The sequence below is a fragment of the Entelurus aequoreus genome, linkage group LG11 (assembly GCF_033978785.1).
Source record: "Entelurus aequoreus isolate RoL-2023_Sb linkage group LG11, RoL_Eaeq_v1.1, whole genome shotgun sequence".
Lineage (NCBI taxonomy): Eukaryota > Metazoa > Chordata > Actinopteri > Syngnathiformes > Syngnathidae > Entelurus > Entelurus aequoreus.
In genome coordinates this window covers 41,316,154-41,335,676 of record NC_084741.1, presented here as the reverse complement: position 1 = coordinate 41,335,676, position 19,523 = coordinate 41,316,154, and the positions used below count along the sequence as shown (strand labels likewise).

At 40.4% G+C, this 19,523-nt stretch overlaps 2 protein-coding genes across 2 annotated transcripts in view; both read right to left on the bottom strand.

Annotated features, from left to right (window-relative positions):
• The window catches only part of LOC133660120 (protein phosphatase 1H-like), a 163,618-nt gene that overhangs the window by 100,618 nt on the left and 43,477 nt on the right, over positions 1-19,523 (bottom strand). The window lies entirely within an intron of this gene.
• avpr1aa (arginine vasopressin receptor 1Aa) overlaps positions 18,509-19,523 on the bottom strand; it is a 31,449-nt gene continuing 30,434 nt past the window's right edge. Inside the window, exon 3 of the mRNA XM_062063279.1 lies at positions 18,509-18,624. The gene's annotated coding sequence lies outside the window, so the exon portion shown is untranslated. The remainder of the gene's footprint in view (positions 18,625-19,523) is intronic.

Sequence of the window (19,523 nt, the reverse complement as noted above, 5' to 3'; positions counted from 1 at the left end):
CAAACAAAAGGAGATAAACTTGGCTAAGAAACAAGAACTGCTACCACAAAGGCAAAACTGTGGACAATAAACAAAAACTTACTTGGAACATGAAAATAGACAAAAGTCACTTGGCATGGAACTATGGTAGCATGGGTAACACGGGGTAGCAGAAGTCAAACAGAGTTAATGTCGCCAGCCTGACTTCCTGGCAACTATCGGCTTAAATAGTCTTGAACATGATTAATGACAGGTGTGTGAGTCCAAATGAATCAGGTGCGTGACATGAGGACAGGTGAAAACTAATGGGTTGTAATGGAAACAAAACAAACAAGAGTGCACAAAGAGTCCAAAAACCAAACCGAACACAACCAAAACAAAACATGATCACACAGACATGACAAATAATAAATATGTTAGACTAGTTTCACTTGATCAAACCTTTTCTAACATTCCACACTACAAAATGGTAAAAGTATGTATGATGCCTGCTGATATCGGAACGGATCATTATCGGTATCGGCCAATACCCAAAGCGTCATGTTGACACACATACAAAGCTGCTGGATCAAGTGCACCAGGAGGTTGCCTACAGCCACAGCCGTTAATCCCTATGTTTTGATGTGTTGTTTTCTTAAGTTGCTTTTCAATTGACTACAGATTTCAAGCAATAAAAAAAAAAAAAAAGAAAAAAAAAGTGAAGTCTTCAGCAGGGACTGTGACGTCTATTTTGTGTACTTGTTTCCTCGTGGCGCGAAGCAAAAGACTTCTGGGAGTGATTTGTGCAAATTGGTGTTGTTTGGGAGCATGGGAAGAGAACAATGGCACAGGAAGTGTGGAGGACGGGGGCTCGAGGGTTATTAATGTTCGGCCACATCTGCTAAAATCAAATAAAAAGATGTATTGAGTTATTAGTGTCATTTCAAAGATATAGATAGAGGATGTGTGCGTGAGTGGCTTGGCCGAGGCACAATTGTCCACATTTCCTGTGAGGAAAAACAAGATGGAAGTACCTCTTTTGCTGTTGTAACTCTTTTTATTCAGCAGCCATGCATCCTCTGTTTTTTTGCAAGTGCTAAATATTGTTTGCAACTTTGTACACCGCACCAGCCAGGGTGACTCATTGTAGGTCTCGGTCTCTCGCGCAGAGTCCAGATGTCTGTATCCATTTTGCTCCGTTTTATTTATCCGCTTGATAAACGGCGCGGCCCAGCCGAGCGGAGTCACGGTGAGCAAGGCCTGAAATACGACCGAACGCAAGTGCCGGTAGATAAGACGAAAGCGGTGCGTCGCCATTGTTCAGTAGAGTTTGGGGAGCGGGGCTACAAGATAGACCTGTGCTGAACTTCAGCAATCCGGAACTTTCATTGACTAAAAATAAAATAATAACTCAAACTGTTATACTTTCCAGAAAAGAAACAATAAGGGCTGTCGGATGTGCGAACTCAGGTCATTTTCGGCCTGCAGCTGGTTTTTATCGACCTTCCACATGTCGAAATGATATAAGTACACAGGCCAAGGATCAGTATCGGTCGATTCCTGCAAAAAGGTATGTGATCGGCCTCTGGCTGGTCCCGCAGCTTATAAAGGCGGCTAGCAGCTAACTGTGTATGTTCATACACCAAGGTTATTCAACAACATAATGAAGAGGGCCGCCACTTTCAAGAGCCCAAAGGCTCAGGGGCCCGACATCGAAATGTGGATGTTTTGTCAGAAAGTGCCTCCGTGGATTATATTCCTTTGAAACTTTGCTTATTTTAATTCCTAAGTATGTCATGATCCGTGGCCCGGATCATGGTTTTGTTATATTCTGTTAGTTTTGGACTCCCTTAGTTCCTGTTTTTGTGCACCCTTGTTTGTTTTTAGTTACCATGGGTGCTTATTGTTTCCACCTGTCTCTGATTGGTGCTCGGGACGCTCACCTGTTTCCCGAGCACTAATCAGAGGGACTATTTAAGCCTGCCTTTGCCGGTCAGTCGGCCTGGCTTCATTGTTTGCTTCATGCTACTATTACGTGGGTATTCCTTCTTTTCTAGCCTGTGCTAAGTGTTAGCCTTAGCTTCGAGTGCGATCGGCACATTTTTCCGTTTTTGGTACTTGTTTGATTTCGACAATAAATTATGTTCCTACCTGCACGTCCTGTCCGGAGTGGTCTGTCTGCATCCCGGGGGAACGAACCTTGCAGCAAGCTGCGACCCCCCCCGCACGTGACAAAGTAAACACAGTGGTTTTCACACTGCACTGTATATAAATTCATTATTCTGCCCTCGCTACTCAATTCCAGCGTGTGCAGCCAGCTAGTTAACAGCATGAAGAAACAGAAGCTCCAGAAGTTTTGTCGAGGATCGAAGTTCCTTCCTTCGAATTATTTTCAGAATCAGAATCAGAAGTACTTTATTAATCCCCGAGGGGAAATGAAGATTTCCTGCACAATCCCATTCAAGAGCATTACAGGGAGACAGAACAGGATCGTTGACAGGTCTGCCAACTTCCGGCGCCCCTTACAAAAATGGTGAGAAACAGGCAAACGCTGGGGGGGAGGGAGTACACCCGAAAAAAATAAATATATATATATATTCAGTCTAAGCCTGGGTACCTGGAGAGTGGGTCCAGACTGAGGCCAAGGGAAAAAAACCTCATAACCATAGCACACAAACATGTGTGTAAGAGGGAAGCATACCCCTTCCCCTTCGAGCTGTCCTGGATGAACTGAAATTATTTTTTCCAATCATTTTGGAACCTGCAAGCGTATTTCTTCTTCTTACTCGTCGTCGCCATGTCTCTTCTTCGTTCTTCTGCTTCGTCTCTGTTATGTTTTTGGACATTACTACTTGCCGTAGGTTTGAAGCAATGCATGATGGGAATCCGGAGGTTGTGTGTCGGTGTATGAACGTGCCGGCTGGAATAAACACACGCTGAGAAATAGCTCCGTGCCTGCCTACTTTATGGGTTATAGATGAACCTATGGATAACAGAGACATATATAATAGTCTCCTTTTCAGGTGAGAGAGGACGCTAAAGGCAGTGCCTTTAAAGCCCGCCCCCAATTCTGTTGTCCGGGTGGAAATCGGGAGAAATTCGGGAGAATGGTTGCCCCGGGAGATTTTCGGGAAGGGCACTGAAATTCGGAAGTCTCCCGGGAACATCGGGAGGGTTGGCAAGTACAGTATGTTGATCCTTCACTAAAAAGGCCTAAACTAGACCCCAGACCAGACCTGGGCAATTATTTTGACTGGGGGGCCAAATTTAGAGAAAGACATGTGTCTGAGGGCCGGTATATCTATTTTTAGGAACACTAATACAAAACCTCACAATAATGTCTGATTGAATGCTAAAAACGTTTTGACGGACCGCCTTAAAAAACGGAATGGAATTAAAAATTTTCTATGAACGATAAAACACTGAATATTGACAACATATGAACATCACGCCCCCTCTCGGTCGACATATTTCACAATTAAGCAAAACGCGACAAACAGCGAAATATGAACGCAAAGAGTACAAATACAATATACAATCTGATATATAACTAAGCTTTAGAACTTTGTTGTGAAAATCTCCTTCCATGTCTGTCCCCGACATCCACATTTCAGGCTGACACTCTGTGGAAACGCTCCCCACCCCCACTGCTTGGTGCCTCGTCTGAGCTGCTGTGACTTAGATTACCGTAGTAACTAATTAATTACCATAGTAACTAGTATATCATGCAAAAGCACAGATTGCAACCATTGAAATACTTAGTATAGTTCAAGACTTACGGTCATTTGGAAACATCACTGCACATCATAATGGCAGCTACACTTTCCATCTTAAAGATCTAAAAAAATTATTTGGGAATGTCCGGCGGGCCAGATTGGAATACTTAATGTGGCCCCCGGGCCTTAGTTTGTCCAGGTCTGCTCCAGACGCTTGGGACTCTATTTTCATCAAGGATTATATCATGTTAGCTGTCTGCTAAGCTAACCAGCAAAAAGCAAGAGCAGAATAGAGTTAATACATTCACACAGCTACATATAGAAAGTAAACAACATCTACAGTACATCAAACACGGCACACAATGTATGTGACTTGTTACAATTAAACCTAAGGCAGGGGTGTCCAAACTTTTTCCTCTGAGGGCCGCACACGGAAAAATTAAAGCATGTGGGGGCCATTTTGATATTTTTCATTTTCAAACCATAACAAAATATGTGGATTTTTTAAATTTCATTTTACCTTTAGGGGTCCCGGGGACCATAAAGGGTCTCAGTTATTAAAATGTTAAAAATAAGTATAATTTGTATTATTATTTTTTCATTTAACGCTTACAGTAAATCTCTATATCAACTTAAAAAAAAAAAAAGGGTTTTATGGCTTTTTTGTCAAAAAAAAACATTGTTTTTTTTTATAGTACAACTGAAATATGCAGTATTTAGTAATTAGAGCCCTAAAAGATCAATAATGCAGGACACCATTGATTTTAATTATTTAATATTTTTGAGTCATCACAATGAAAAGTTAAAGTTAAGTTAAAGTTAAAGTACCAATGATTGTCACACACACACACTAGGTGTGGTGAAATTTGTCCTCTGCATTTGACCCATCCCCTTGATCACCCCCTGGGAGGTGAGGGGAGCAGTGGGCAGCAGCGTAGCCGCCGCCCGGGAATCATTTTTGGTGATTTAACCCCCAATTCCAACCCTTGATGCTGAGTGCCAAGCAGGGAGGTAATGGGTCCCATTTTTATAGTCTTTGGTATGACCCGGCCGGGATTTGAACTCATAACCTACCGATCTCAGGGCGGACACTCTAAGATAAATAAAATACCACTAAATATATTTGGATCCAAAAGGTGCCACACTCATAAAGTAATACATTTTCATTATTTTTTATTTATTTTTTACTTTCAACACTTAAGTTACGAGATCAACTTCAGATATATCTGTCGATTTTCGGTTTGAACTATTATTTTGTTTTTTTTATGCTCTTTTGTCAAAGAAAACGTTGATGTTTTTATATGGCAACTACAAAATATATGCAATATTTACCACATACAAACATTTTCAAGTGAAATATTTGAAGTAATTGGAGCCTTGAAAATAATTAATTATAACTTGGATATTTTTGTCATTATTTTCTTTTTGAGCAATGGCAAAAATATAGGAAGACAAAAGAAAGAAAAAAAAACCCCAGCCTGCATGGCAGCTTTGTGTCAACATTGCAACTTTTTCTCGTTAGATTTCACCTCATTCCACTTTTTTTAATGTTCTTTTTTATTTTTGCAATAGCATTTCCAGAATGTGTGGCGGGCCGGTAAACAATTAGCTGCGGGCCGCACTTTGGACACCCCTGACCTAAGGTGTAGCGTTATCGCCCTCTACTGGTCAAATTCAGCGCGACACGTATTAAACAAGCTCTGATTGCCAATGTCGGGTTGTGACGTTGATTTGAACATTGAATCTGGTCACTTCCCAACCAACAACGTGCATCCAACGTTGTCTCAATTTACAAATGCAACTATTTTGCAAAGTCAGTTTTAAAGGACATGTACGTATAATCAACGTTGTATCAATGTCTTTGTGCCCGCTGGGTGAGCCGTGACTGCACTTTGGACACCTCACTTCTGGTAGTCTAGCCAGGTGTTAGTAAAGACACATCCAAATGCTACTTGAGGACAGGTTTTTTTTTTTTTTCTTCTATCACCTGTTTCTCACCAACCCTCAATCAATTCTGTTTCTTTGTGCAAGCCCTCCATCTCCTTACCGCCGCTGGTGCTGGAGTATCGACGTTACAAGGGGGGAAAAAAACTAACAAAAAAAAACTGAGGGAGCTTGTAACAAAAGGGCTGAAGGAATTCTATTCTTTTCAACGTCGCTCCGTCTCCTGCGTGAGTCACAACAAAGTGGAATGGATTTTGTGATTGACGGTTTGATGTGTGCAGGGACTCATTCCAAGTGCAACAGACAAAGAAAGGGCACAGGGAAGTGCTTTCGTGCAAGGGGGACTGACTCGTTCGTCATTAAAACTTCACAGCTGAAATCCAACCTGATTGACACTAATGGTACGCAGGAACGCCAGAGATTTTTTTTTTTTTTTTAAACAAAATGGAATCTTTTTGGAAACTTAGGAAAGAACTCGAAGAGCGCAGATAGTAAAAAAAAAAAAAAATACGCCATCATGTTTACCTATTTCATTCCTGACATTTCCTGAAAGTTGAAGCAAAATCTGCTCAAAAATAAAATAATAATGATAATAAAAAAATTGTAAAATGGGTTATACTTTGTGAGGTTGCCCTCCAGGGGGTTCTGTGGACCACCAAACACCGGACATGAGTGCCCGGTTCAGGTTCACAATACAGTTTATTTTTCCAATAATGTCTCTGTGTTGCTTTTCAGCAATTGTCTTTTCGTGCCTGTCCGTCTTGCTCTCGCTCTCACCCCCAGCTCCAACCACGTCACTCCTCCCGGTTGCTGCTTACACAGAACGACAGGTGATTGGATAACAAGGCCCAGGTGGGCCATGTACGCACCTGCCGCTGACTTCGAAGGGCAGTCCTGGCACACCCCGTTCCGCTGCAGGCCACGCCCCCTCCACATACTTGTATAGCGCTTTTCTACCTTTAAGGTACTCAAAGCGATTTGACACTATTTCCACATTCACACACTGATGGCGGGGGCTGCTATGCAAGGCCTAACCACGACCCATCAGGAGCAAGGGTGAAGTGTTTTGCTCAGGACACAACGGACGTGATGTGGTTGCTAGAAGGTGGGGATCGAACCGGAACCCTCAGGTTGCTGGCACGGCCACTCTCCCAACCACGCCACGCCATAGAATGGCATTAAGTAGGGCTGCACGATTAATTAGGGTAGGATTAGGATAGATCTTTGTTGTCATTGCAACAAGTACAACAAAACTATGTTTTCAGCACAAACCCGTTCAAGATTAGACAAACAAACAGTGTACAGGGCTACAGCACAGAAACGCTAATGGGTCGCCACGAGGCGCCCCGTAAAAGATGGGGAAAAAGGTAAAACGCTGGGGAAGAAGATGAGTAAAAAAATACAATCTAGACTGGGCTCCTAAGGGGGCCCAGTCTGGAGTGGGAAAAAAACCTCCATGCAATAAACACATAAACATGTTACATTTAATCACGACAACTCGCAACAGAGGGGGGGGGGGGGGGGGGGGGGGGGGGAGTTGGGTCCCCTGGAGGTCGACTGCTGCTATAAAGCGCTGCCAGCCGTCCATCACCCCGAAGGGGAATCAAGCGGTGTTGAAGGCGTGGGGTGGGGGAGGGTGTGTGTGTGTATATGCCCATTGCCTTGGGTGTGTTGATGTAGTGTTCTGCATGCAAGCAAAAGTTCGACTCCAGCGGTAGAAAATGGATCGATGGATGGATGTTACAGGTTACATAACTTTTATTATTGAATGTGTCAAATGTGATGAATATTTAATGGACCACAATGGAAACAAGCCTTTTGGCTTTTTGTGCCATTCATTTGCCTTTTTAAAGCATCACATGGATTCAATTCTTTAAGATGTCAATAAACTTCTCAATCAATCAATCGATCAACAACAAATAGCACACCTGCAAATCAGATGGAAAATTAGAGGGAACATTGTTTGGGGGCATCCGTTATACGCCGATAGGGAGAAGTTATTCGCCGAATCCCTGAGGCCGACTCACCGAACCCCTAGGGCAGGAGTGTCAAACTCGTTTTCATCGAGGGCTACATCACAGTTATGGTTGCCCTCAGAGCGCCGCATTTAACAATGAGTAATATATATATATATATATAATGAGTAATATATTAATATATATAATGAGTAATATATTAATATATATATATATATATATATATATATATATATATATATATATATATATATATATATATATATATATATATATATATATATATATATATAATTAATTAATATTATAACAATATTTTTTTTTACATAGGCTACAAATTTTTTTTATTTTACTTTGAAAACTGGCAGCTCAGTCACCACAATTTTACAGTAAAAGCAGTTTTTTTTTAACAGCATATAAAAAATGGAATAAATGGAATGTAATGGAGAAACAATACCACCGTTTTAGCTGAAAAATTCAAGCAACAGAGCTGCCAGTTTGTTTGTTTTTCCTGTAAAACAAATGTTTTTTTGTCTTACTGTATATGGGAAAAAACAGTATCAAAGTTGATTTTACGGTTAAAATACGTAAAATCTATTGTCAATTTTACAGTCTACAATTTGATTGATAATTTGTGTTTTAAAATCACAAGTCAAGCAGATAATTAAGTACAGTATTTATCTTTATTTTAACAAAAAATATTTTTGGAATACACGATGTAATATTTTGGTTTTGATAATATAGAATTTTAAACGATTTTGCAATTGCATGCAGTACATTACTTTTAAAGGCCTACTGAAATGAATTTTTTTAATTTAAACGGGGATAGCAGATCCATTCTATGTGTCATACTTGATCATTTCGCGATATTGCCATATTTTTGCTGAAAGGATTTAGTATAGAACAACGACGATAAAGTTCGCAACTTTTGGTCGCTGATAAAAAAAAGCCTTGCCTATACCGGAAGTAGCGTGACGTCATAGGAGGAAGGATTCCTCACAATTCCCCGTTGTTTACAATGGAGCGAGAGAGATTCGGACCGAGAAAGCGACGATTACCCCATTAATTTGAGCGAGGATGAAAGATTCGTGGATGAGGTACGTTAGAGTGAAGGACTAGAGAGGCAGTGCAGGGTGTATCTTTTTTCGCTCTGACCGTAACTTAGGTACAAGGGCTCATTGGATTCCACACACTCTCCTTTTTCTATTGTGGATCACGGATTTGTATTTTAAACCACCTCGGATACTATATCCTCTTGAAAATGAGAGTCGAGAACGCGAAATGGACATTCACAGTGACTTTTATCTCCACGACAATACATCGTTGACGCACTTTAGCTACGGAGCTAACGTGATAGCATCGGGCTCAAATGCAGATAGAAACAAAATAAAAAAAAAACCTCACTGGAAGGATAGACAGAAGATCAACAATACTATTAAACCATGAACATGTAAATACACGGTTAATAATTTCCAGCTTGGCGAAGCTTAACAATTGAAGCTAACTATGGAGCGGCGGCGGCGGGCGTTGTAGCTTTCGACGACACCCCGGCCGCCTTCAGAGTCGGCAAGAAACATATATTTCCCCAAAGTTACGTACGTGACATGCACATAGCGACACGCACGTACGGGCAAGCGATCAAATGTTTGGAAGCCAAAGCTGTACTCACGGTAGTGCGTCTGCTATCCATCTCAAACACAACACAACCTCCTGATTGTGTTGCTGTAGTCCGCCGCTAATACACCGATCGCACCTACAACTTTCTTATTTGCAGTCTCCATTGTCCATTAAACAAATTACAAAAGATTCACCAACACAGATGTCCAGAATACTGTGGAATTGTTCGATGAAAACAGAGCAGTTTGTATGGTGACACATTGGGTACGAATACTTCCGTTGCCGTCGTGACGTCACGCGCATACGTCATCATACATAGACGTTTCCAACCGGAAGTTTAGCGGGAAATTTAAAATTGCACTTTATAAGTTAACCCGGCCGTATTGGCATGTGTTGCAATGTTAAGATTTCATCATTGATATATAAACTATCAGACTGCGTGGTCGGTAGTAGTGGCTTTCAGTAGGCCTTTAATGTCAAAAGGGAAAGAACAAATATATTTAGTTGGAAAAGATGAAGTATTTTATCAACACATATTATTTCCAGGCTTTCGCGGGCCACATAAAATAATTTGGCGGGCCAGATTTGGCCACCGGGCCTTGAGTTTGACACCTGTGCCCTAGGGTTTGATCGAACTCGGGTTAAGAACAACTGGCCTAATATATGAAAAAAGATCAAAAATAGACCAATCATCGGCAGTGCGCCTTATTATCCGGTGCGCCCTATGGTCCGGAAAATACGGCGCATTCAAAAAATGTTCTTGTTCTTTACTTCCCGCCAGCAAATATACGAGCCTCTTCAATGTCACGCAACTTATGAGCAATTTTTTTCCTGTCGGCTTCCCCTTCGGGAGTCAGTCATTATTATTTCCCGCGGGGAAGCTCCATCACTGCCTCCCGAGGTATTTGCTCGGTCTCTGTGTTGATGGATGACCTTAGCCCCTATCGCATAATGGCTCTGCAGCTTAATGACCGGCATGCCTAACGAGATGCAGAGCGCCTGCTAGGCTGGGAATTCCACATATGTCCGTCAAGCTTATAGCACCCCCCACCCCCCGGCAGCTCGTCCACGTCCTCCACGAGACCTGAGCAGCAGTAGACGCCTCCAGATCCCGGAAGGATAGCAGCTCGAGCCTGATGCTTGCTTTATTGCTCGTAATGAGTTCCCTCTCTGTGCCGGGCTTTCCCTCTCCTTATAAAGATCGAATCCCAGCTCCTATAAGACTTGCCCCCGCGGCGCTGGTGTTAGCCAGACTCTTATGCAGCCAGATGATTAAAGATGAGGATCACACGGGATAGAAGCGCCGCACGACCTGCCAGGGGCTAATTTGTTGCAGCTCGCTGACGCGCCGAGATGTTTTTTAGTGGAAACGTGGTGGCTTGCCGTGCGGCTCTGTGAACTCCGCAAGGGATGCAACGTATACACTCACAGCTAATATTTCAACACCCTTGTGGCGCTATATAATCAGACGCAGCTCTCTGTCGAAGCCCTTCTACAAAATGCACTTGAAAGCTGGAGAACGCTGAGCCGAAATACGGAAATGTGCTTCAACATAAATATGCTGGAATTAGCACAAAAAGCTAAATTGCATCCATTGTTCTAAGGCGGGTAGAAGAACACAAACACAGATATTATGGACTAGGGTTGTATGGTATACCGGTATACCAATAGTACCGCGATACTAACGAATCATTTTCGGTACTATACCGCCTCTGAAAAGTACCGGTCCGCTTTAATGATACCAAGTACAGGAGCGTAACTAGTCAATGTGTCCTGGGCATGACGTTAAAGTGGAGGCTCCTCTATGGGGTCTTGGGGCACTAGGAGGTTAAAGGCCTACTGAAACCCACTACTACCGACCACGCAGTCTGATAGTTTATACATCAATGATGAAATCTTAACATTGCAACACATGCCAATACGGCCGGGTTAACTTATAAAGTGCAATTTTAAATTTCCCGGGAAACTTCCGGTTGAAAACGTCTATGTATGATGACGTTTGCGCGTGACGTCAATGGTTGAAGCGGAAGTATTCGGACACATCTTATCCCAATACAAACAGCTCTGTTTTCATCGCAAAATTCCACAGTATTCTGGACATCTGTGTTGGTGAATCTTTTGCAATTTGTTTAATGAACAATGGAGACAGCAAAGAAGAAACCTGTAGGTGGGATCGGTGTATTAGCGGCGGACTACAGCAACACAACCAGGAGGACTTTGAGATGGATAGCAGACGCGCTATCCGACGCTAGCCGTCGACCGCATCGATGATCGGGTGAAGTCCTTCGTCGCGCTGTCGATCGCTGGAACGCAGGTGAGCACGGGTGTTGATGAGCAGATGAGGGCTGATGAGGTGGATAGCTAATGTTTTTATCATAGCTCTGACGAGGTCCCATAGCTAAGTTTGCTTGAATGGCGTCGTTAGCAACAGCATTGCTAGGCTTCGACAGGCGGCACAGCATTAACCGTGTGGTTACAGGTCCAGTGTTTGGTTCGATGTCTCCTAATAGTAGTATTGTTGATCTTCTGTCTATCCTTCCAGTCAGGGGCTTATTTCTTTTGTTTCTATCTGCATTTAAGCACGATGCTCTCATGTTAGCTCTGTAGCTAAAGTGCTTCACCGATGTATTGTCGTGGAGATAAAAGTCACTGTGAATGTCCATTTCGCGTTCTCGACTCTCATTTTCAAGAGGATATAGTATCCGAGGTGGTTTAAAATACAAATCCGTGATCCACAATAGAAAAAGGAGAAAGTGTGGAATCCAATGAGCCCTTTTACCTAAGATACGGTCAGAGCGAAAAAAGATACGTCCTGCACTGCACTCTAGTCCTTCACTCTCACGTTCCTCATCCACGAATCTTTCATCCTCGCTCAAATTAATGGGGTAATCGTCGCTTTCTCTGTCCGAATCGCTCTCGCTGCTGGTGTAAACAATGGGGAAATGTGAGGAGCCTTTCAACCTGTGACGTCACGCTACTTCCGGTACAGGCAAGGCTTTTTTTATCTGCGAACTTTATCGTCAATGTTCTCTACTAAACCCTTTCAGCAAAAATATGGCAATATCGCGAAATGATCAAGTATGACACAAAGAATGGATCTGCTATCCCCGTTTGAATAAAAAAAATTCATTTCAGTAGGCCTTTAACCCCTTTACTACTGTTACCCCAGGTGGCCCTTGGCAAAGGCCTAGTACCTGACTGCCCCCTAGCCAGGGATACGGTGAAGACCTCAACGGCGGAGCAGGCGGAAGACGGTAGATTTAAGAACTACCACAACGGCTGCGATGGCGGAAGAAGGCTGCAGCAGAAAAGGGTCCCCAGTCGTCTTGGACTCCATGCCACTGGACCCTGACCCGATTCTGTCAAGGATCGTGTGGTGACTGTCTGTGCACCAATCTCCCCACGTTAAACTAAGTCACGCACAGGCATCATCCATAAAGGGATACACCCCTACCAGGAGGATCGTCATACTTGTTCGACTGACCGCCGATGACCTAGTCAATACTACTATGATTACGTCGATATTTTTTGGCTTCACAGCATCTTCTTTCGTTTTTTTTAACATTTATATTATGTTTATAAACTCAGGAAATACGTTCCTGGACACATGAGGACTTTGAATATGACCAATGTATGATACTGTAACTACTTGGTATCAGATTGATACCCAAATGTGGTATCATCCAAAACTAATGGAGAGTATCAAACAACAGAAGAATAAGTGATTATCACATTTTAACAGAAGTGTAGATAGAACATGTTAAAATAGAAAGTAAGCAGATATTAACAGTAAATGAACAAGTAGATTAATAATACATTTTTACAGCTTGTCCTTTATAATTTTGACAAAATAATACAATGGAAAATGTTACGTACGGCGGGGGAAGGAGACGACACAACGGCAGGGATCAGTGCAATAGGTTTATTGAAACTGATGATGATGATGCGTTGGGGTGTGTATGCTACTCCAGGTGAATGGTGCAAGACAATGTGTGGAATTAACAATGTAAATGTTACCAGGGGTGGTTGTACAGTGCGTATTGGATTAATCTTTGGTCAGACCAAAGGGGCAAGGCAAGAAGGCAGTCCGTGGAGAGAGGCGACGAGGTCCGTGTCCAAGCAGGGGTCAAGGATCGAGGGAAGCAGTCCAGAATCCAGTGGAACACAGAGGACATAGGACGCGGGCACAGGGAAAACACAGAGAGAGCAAGTACGCGGAGGGAAGCAAGAGACGGGATGCTTACTACGAGGAGTGAACTATGTTCCGGCACTGGATCTTTCGGGTCCGCTGGTCTTTATTCCTTAAAATATAGCCAATAATGCCATTTTTTGTGGTCCCCTTTATTTAGAAAAGTACTGAAACGTACCGAAAACTATCAAAATCATTTTTGGAACCGGTACACAACAGGGGTCGGCAACTCAAAACGTTGAAAGAGCCATTTTGGACCAAAAATGTTTAAAAATCTGTCTGGAGCCTTATAAAAGTGTTATGATAAGTGTACAAATTAGCAATTTTATCCTACTAGCAAAATGAGTATGTGTAGCAAGCTGACGCAAACCTTCGTTGACAGAAATGTTGAAATGTAATATTTATTCTACACATTTTTACATTGGAAATCATTAGTAAAACGGAGGCTTCTGAGGTGAGATAACTCCTGGAAATTACTGTCTTTGAATGGCCAAAGGTATAGATGTGTGTGTCCAAGTTAAAGGAAATGGCGGGCCGTCGTCTTCTTTAATGTATTTATTACAATCTTTGCAAGCTGGGTAACGTTTGCTGTGGTCTGGAACAACATGGCGCACGAACTATCAAAAATGCAGCCAATATTACATACATATAATGTGTCATGTGACATGGGAATATACATTAAATACACAGAGGACATAAGTAAAGAAGATTAAATTAGCTCAAATATATCTAGAAACGAGGCATAATTAGACAAATTAGACAAACTTTATTGATCCACAAGGGAAATTGTTCCACACAGTAGCTCAGTTACAAAGGATGGAAAGGATAAGGATGGAAAGGATAATGCACACAAGGGCACAAAAAGAGGGTGAAAACAAAAAGTATAAAGTAGACTAAAATGTACCATAGTAGCAATACAAAATATAACATATATGTAATATTTAAATATTATATACACAGTATATAATACATACTGATATATTATATTGTATTTTTATATAATATATACAATATATACCAAATCCCGATTACCATGTACAATAGTACAGTATATGTAACAGCTGCAGCAAAATGATGCAATATGTACATACAGCTAGCCTAAATAGCATGTTAGCATCAATGAGCTTGCAGTCTTGCACTGACCGAATATGCCTGATTAGCACTCCACACAAGTCAATAACATCAGCAAAGCTCACTTTTGTGCATTGACGCACAGCTTAAAAAGTTTGGTGGACGAAATGAGACAAGGAGTAGCAGCGTCGGGGAAAGTTGTACATGTAAACAAACTACGGTGCGTTCAAGGACCGCCGATATTAGTAGGTACAAATACAGGTACAAATAATCTGAGTTTCAAAAGCGAAAGTCCAAGCAGCGGTTCAGCTTTGGGACGGTACCATTTGGCTGAATTTAGTCCTGCGCCTTTGAATACTGCAGTCTCCCCTGGTTAGTGTTCCGGTTCTGACTCCACTGTCCTTTATTTTTATTTTTTTTACATACAAAATCCATCAAGGGTTGTGGAGCAAGTCCATTTAGAGCTTTAAAAATAAGGGAAGCATCCAGAAACGTCTGATAGCTCTCAAAATTTACAATGTTGCAATAATGGCTTCCTGTCTCGAGTTTTACGTGTTTTCTTAAACGGAGACTTAAGTGGCTTCAAAGTGCTCTCAGATGTTTAAAAAGTAGTAAAAAAAAAAAAGTTCAAAGGTTGTGGAAAATGTGGAACTGTGGGAAGAGTGGAAACATTTTGCATTAGATTTTGCTCCAAAAAATGGATTCACATTCGAATCGCGATTCTTATTTAATCTGATTCTAAGGCTACGTTCACACTACATGGTGGGATGTCCAATTCTGTCAATTTTGTCAAATCCGATCTTTTTATGTGGCCGTTCACATTACAAAAACAAAACAAAAAGGGATTTCTAATGTGAATGCAAGCTGACCCGCATGCGGACATGGCGTCATGACGTCACACGCACAGCAGTGTTTACGGAAGTAAACATGGCTTCAGCTCTAGTCGGCCTCAGTCCTGGCGCATTTGTGGCAATATTCAAGGATTTTGTGCAATCAAAGTTCAACATGTTCCGTACCGAATTATTGCGTGTAGAAGATTAAGAAAGAAGACGAAAAGTATTTTGTCTCTGGCAGTTTTACGGGATATTTTGCTTTGATTTCTGCTTGAAGACCGTGTCTGTGGGCGGTGGAAGTTTTACGTGGGTTCATAAAACATTTTATTTTCACCTGTTTTCTGCTCCATTGTCAACTATGTTTATTGTATATCCGATTTTATTCCCACAGACGAAAGAGGCCTGAGTCCGTTTCACATGAGACTCCATTTTTATTTGGCAGAATTCTGTTCATGCGGAAATCGTAGGGCCTTAGATTACTCCAGTTAGGGCTGGACCATTGTGGCAAAAATTATAATAACGATTATTTTGACTGATATTAAAATCACAATTAACACACAAGATAATTGTCACACTGCGGTGAGGAACTTCTTGTCTTGGGTTTTGTCTTGTGAATTTCATGTTTTAGTTTGAAAAATAACTCTCCTCTCGTTTCAGGTCACTTTCCCTTCCTTTTGGGTCATCAGTCTGATGTCATCCCTGATCCCTGATTGTTTCCACCTGTTCCCTATTAACCCCGTGTGTCTTATAGTCCGTGTCTCCCTTTGTTCTGTGCCAGAATGTCTCGTTGTCTCGTGCATCTCTAGCCTCATGACCAAGCCTTGTCTCGTCTTGCTCGTCCTGTTTGTAAGTTGATCTCACATCGATGATGTCGTTCACAACAACACAAGCAGATGAGATGCATTGTTCTTGCTAGCTTTAGCTTCCCAGTTTTGGGCGTGTTTCGAGGATGAATGTACGGATGAATGTATGTTCCTTCTCGTCACAATGACGACATTTCACTTACATTTATGTGAATTTCCGTGATACTTTGCGTTTACGTTTTGTTGACTACTTCTGGAAATATCTTCCTTTTTTTTTGTTGAGTTTAGTGGTTAAGGATTAGGCATACTAGCTTTGGGTCAAATAAAAAGTAGCAACCATGCGGACATCTCAAACTTTGTCTTTTTTTCCACTTTTACGGTCCTTACATGTTTCACCGTTACAAGCTCAGGAATTTGCATGCACCTTGCACGGCTTGTTAATCTTTTTTTTTTTTTCCCGATTATAATATTTCTATGATCGTAAGAAGCCAAAATCGAAATCAAACTCGCAATACAATTAATGGCTCTAATTTCGGTCATTGTGTTTATATTTACTGTATATACATTCCAATATAATAGATTATATATATACACAAACATATATATACATATATATATATATATATATATATATATATATATATATATATATATATTTATATATATATATATATTTATATATATATATATTTATATATGTGTGTATGTATACATTCATAATAATACATAAACGTATAATGTTTATATATATATATATATATATATATATATATATATATATATATATATATATATATATATATATATATATATATATATATATATATATATATATATAAAAACATTATACGTTTATGTATTAATATGAATATATACATACACACATATATGAATCTAAACATATTATTCCTACATATATACACATATATACATACATACATATATATATATATATATATATATATATATATATACACACAACTCACATTCAAAAACCCGAAATGACGCAATACTGCATATGTCAGTAGCCAAAGGAGGACCCTTGTAGACATATTATTAATAATTAACTCTATCACAAAAAAATAAGAGTTGTAGTAATTATCGGAAACTTAACCTCTTAAGGCCCAAGCTGTTTGTTGACATGTTTTTTTTTATTTCTCTTTTTTTTTTTTTTAATTAGAATAAAAACTAAAAATCATCTCTTAATATGATGTACTTAGTCCATAAGTGCACAAATGTGTACTTCATGTATAGTGACATGCAAATTTTTATTTATACACTTTTTTTCCCCAAATTCCATTGTATGTTATACTCTTCTGACACCACCAGATAGCAGTATAAGTGTCCATATGTCGGCATAAGACCCCAATTCAGTAGTGCACACAATTTTGGAAATAAGAGCTAAAGGGTGCTGTCCATGCATGTGGCCACTAAGCCTTTAGAGGTTAAGACAACCATGACATTATGTTCTTTACAAGTGTATGTAAACTTTTGACCACGACTGTATGATTCTGTTCATGACTGCGGTACCGGAAGTGGAGCAGGAACGAGTCAAATATGATCGCCATGTTTGATCGAGTTGATATATGATAACAGTTGATCACATTGATCGACCTGGAATTGATCAGCGTCACATAATTGCCCAGCCCTAGTCTGCATGTCAAGAATGTTCCGCGCCAGCTGATTGTTTTGCTCCTGGAATGTTTGTGTAACGGAGGCCAGCCAGTGTGGCTGGACCGTGTGTAAATTGGCAAATCTCACTGCCTGGCGACCTCAACAGCAGTGCTGGCTATCGGGTTGATAGCTCGAGCGTTAGCATGCTCGCCTGTCATGCTGGCGACTCAGATTCGAGTCCCGGGACTGAACCACGCGGGTCGCATTTGGAATCAGTTGAGTTCATTTAACTTAGACTTAGCTAAGGATGGAAAGGATAATGCAGGTATAAAGTGGACTAAAAATGAACCATAGTAGCAATATAAAATATAACATATATTGCTACTATGGTACATTTTCACCGAAAATGTGGAATTATGGAAATAGTGAAAAAAAGATTCGCCTGAGCATTTTGCATTGACACGATCATACACATGGGATACACGGCTCTGGCATCGAAGCTCGTTAAGTGCTGCAGGTGTACCTAATGAAGTGTCAGGGGAGTAAACACCAAGCAGTACTCACAAACACAACATGGCCAAGAACAGTGGGGAGTTTTTTTTTGTCGTTTTTTTAAACATTTCATTAATGCACACGTTAAAAGTGCCTATCGAGCCTTTTTTCACCCAAAAGTTCAGGAACTTAAAGTTCCTGTAACCTTCAGTTCTGGGAATTAAAGGTCAAAGTGTAGGTAAACGAAATACAAAGAAATAATATACAACAAAATAGGATTTAAAAACAAAGTGTACTGGGTTTTACATAAAAATTGAGGCTTTTGTCCACATGTCCAGCGGTCAGAAAAGTGGTCCATTCGGTAAATGATGAATTGATGAAGGTCAGGGGATTCCTTATGGTCCATTTCATCTGTAAATAGCAATATATAAAGAAGAAATGTCAGCGTTTAAAACAAGTATTAAAAATCACCCAAATCACCCAAACTTGTTCAATTTGTTTGGGCTGCAGAATTATTTTTGTCTAACTATTATAGTTTTGAAATAATTAATGTTTTATAAAGATGGTTATGCATTATAAAAAGTTAACTTCAAAACTATAATAGAACAAAAAATGTTGCAGAACAAATTTTTTGGTCAATCATAGTTTTGAAGTTAATAATGTTTTATAAAGGTGGTTATGCATCATACAACGCTAATAACTTCAGAACTGTAATACAACAAACATTTTGCAGCACAAATGACCACATTTTTTTGGGTCTAACTATTATAGATTTGAAGTTATTAATGTTTTATAAAGACGGTTATGCATCATTAAAATATATAACTTCAAAAGGATAACAGAGCAAAACATTTTGTAGCACAAATTGGACACGTTTTAGGGAGATTTGGAGAAGGTTGGAATTTGTTAATAACTTAAAAACTATAATAGTTAGACCAGGGGTGTCAAACTCAATATAGGTCAGGGGCTGCACAGAGGAAAATCTATTCCCACGTGGGCCGGACTGGTAAAAATCATGGCATTAAAAGTAAAAAATAAACACAACTTCAGATTGTTTTCTTAGTTTTGCTTTGGGCAAAGAGAGAACAAGCACATTCTGAAAATGTACACATTGCAAATGATCCTCTTGGCAATACATTTCAAGTTAGTTGAAAATTCTGAGGAAAAAAATTGTTGCCGTTTCAAAAACACAATGAACTTAGACTTTGTCTCAGTGTCTTTACAAAGCCATTAGACTTCAAGCACTTCCTGTTTAGCATTCTCATGTTGGCAGTTCACCACTAAAGACTTTTGGAAAAGCAATTGAGTGT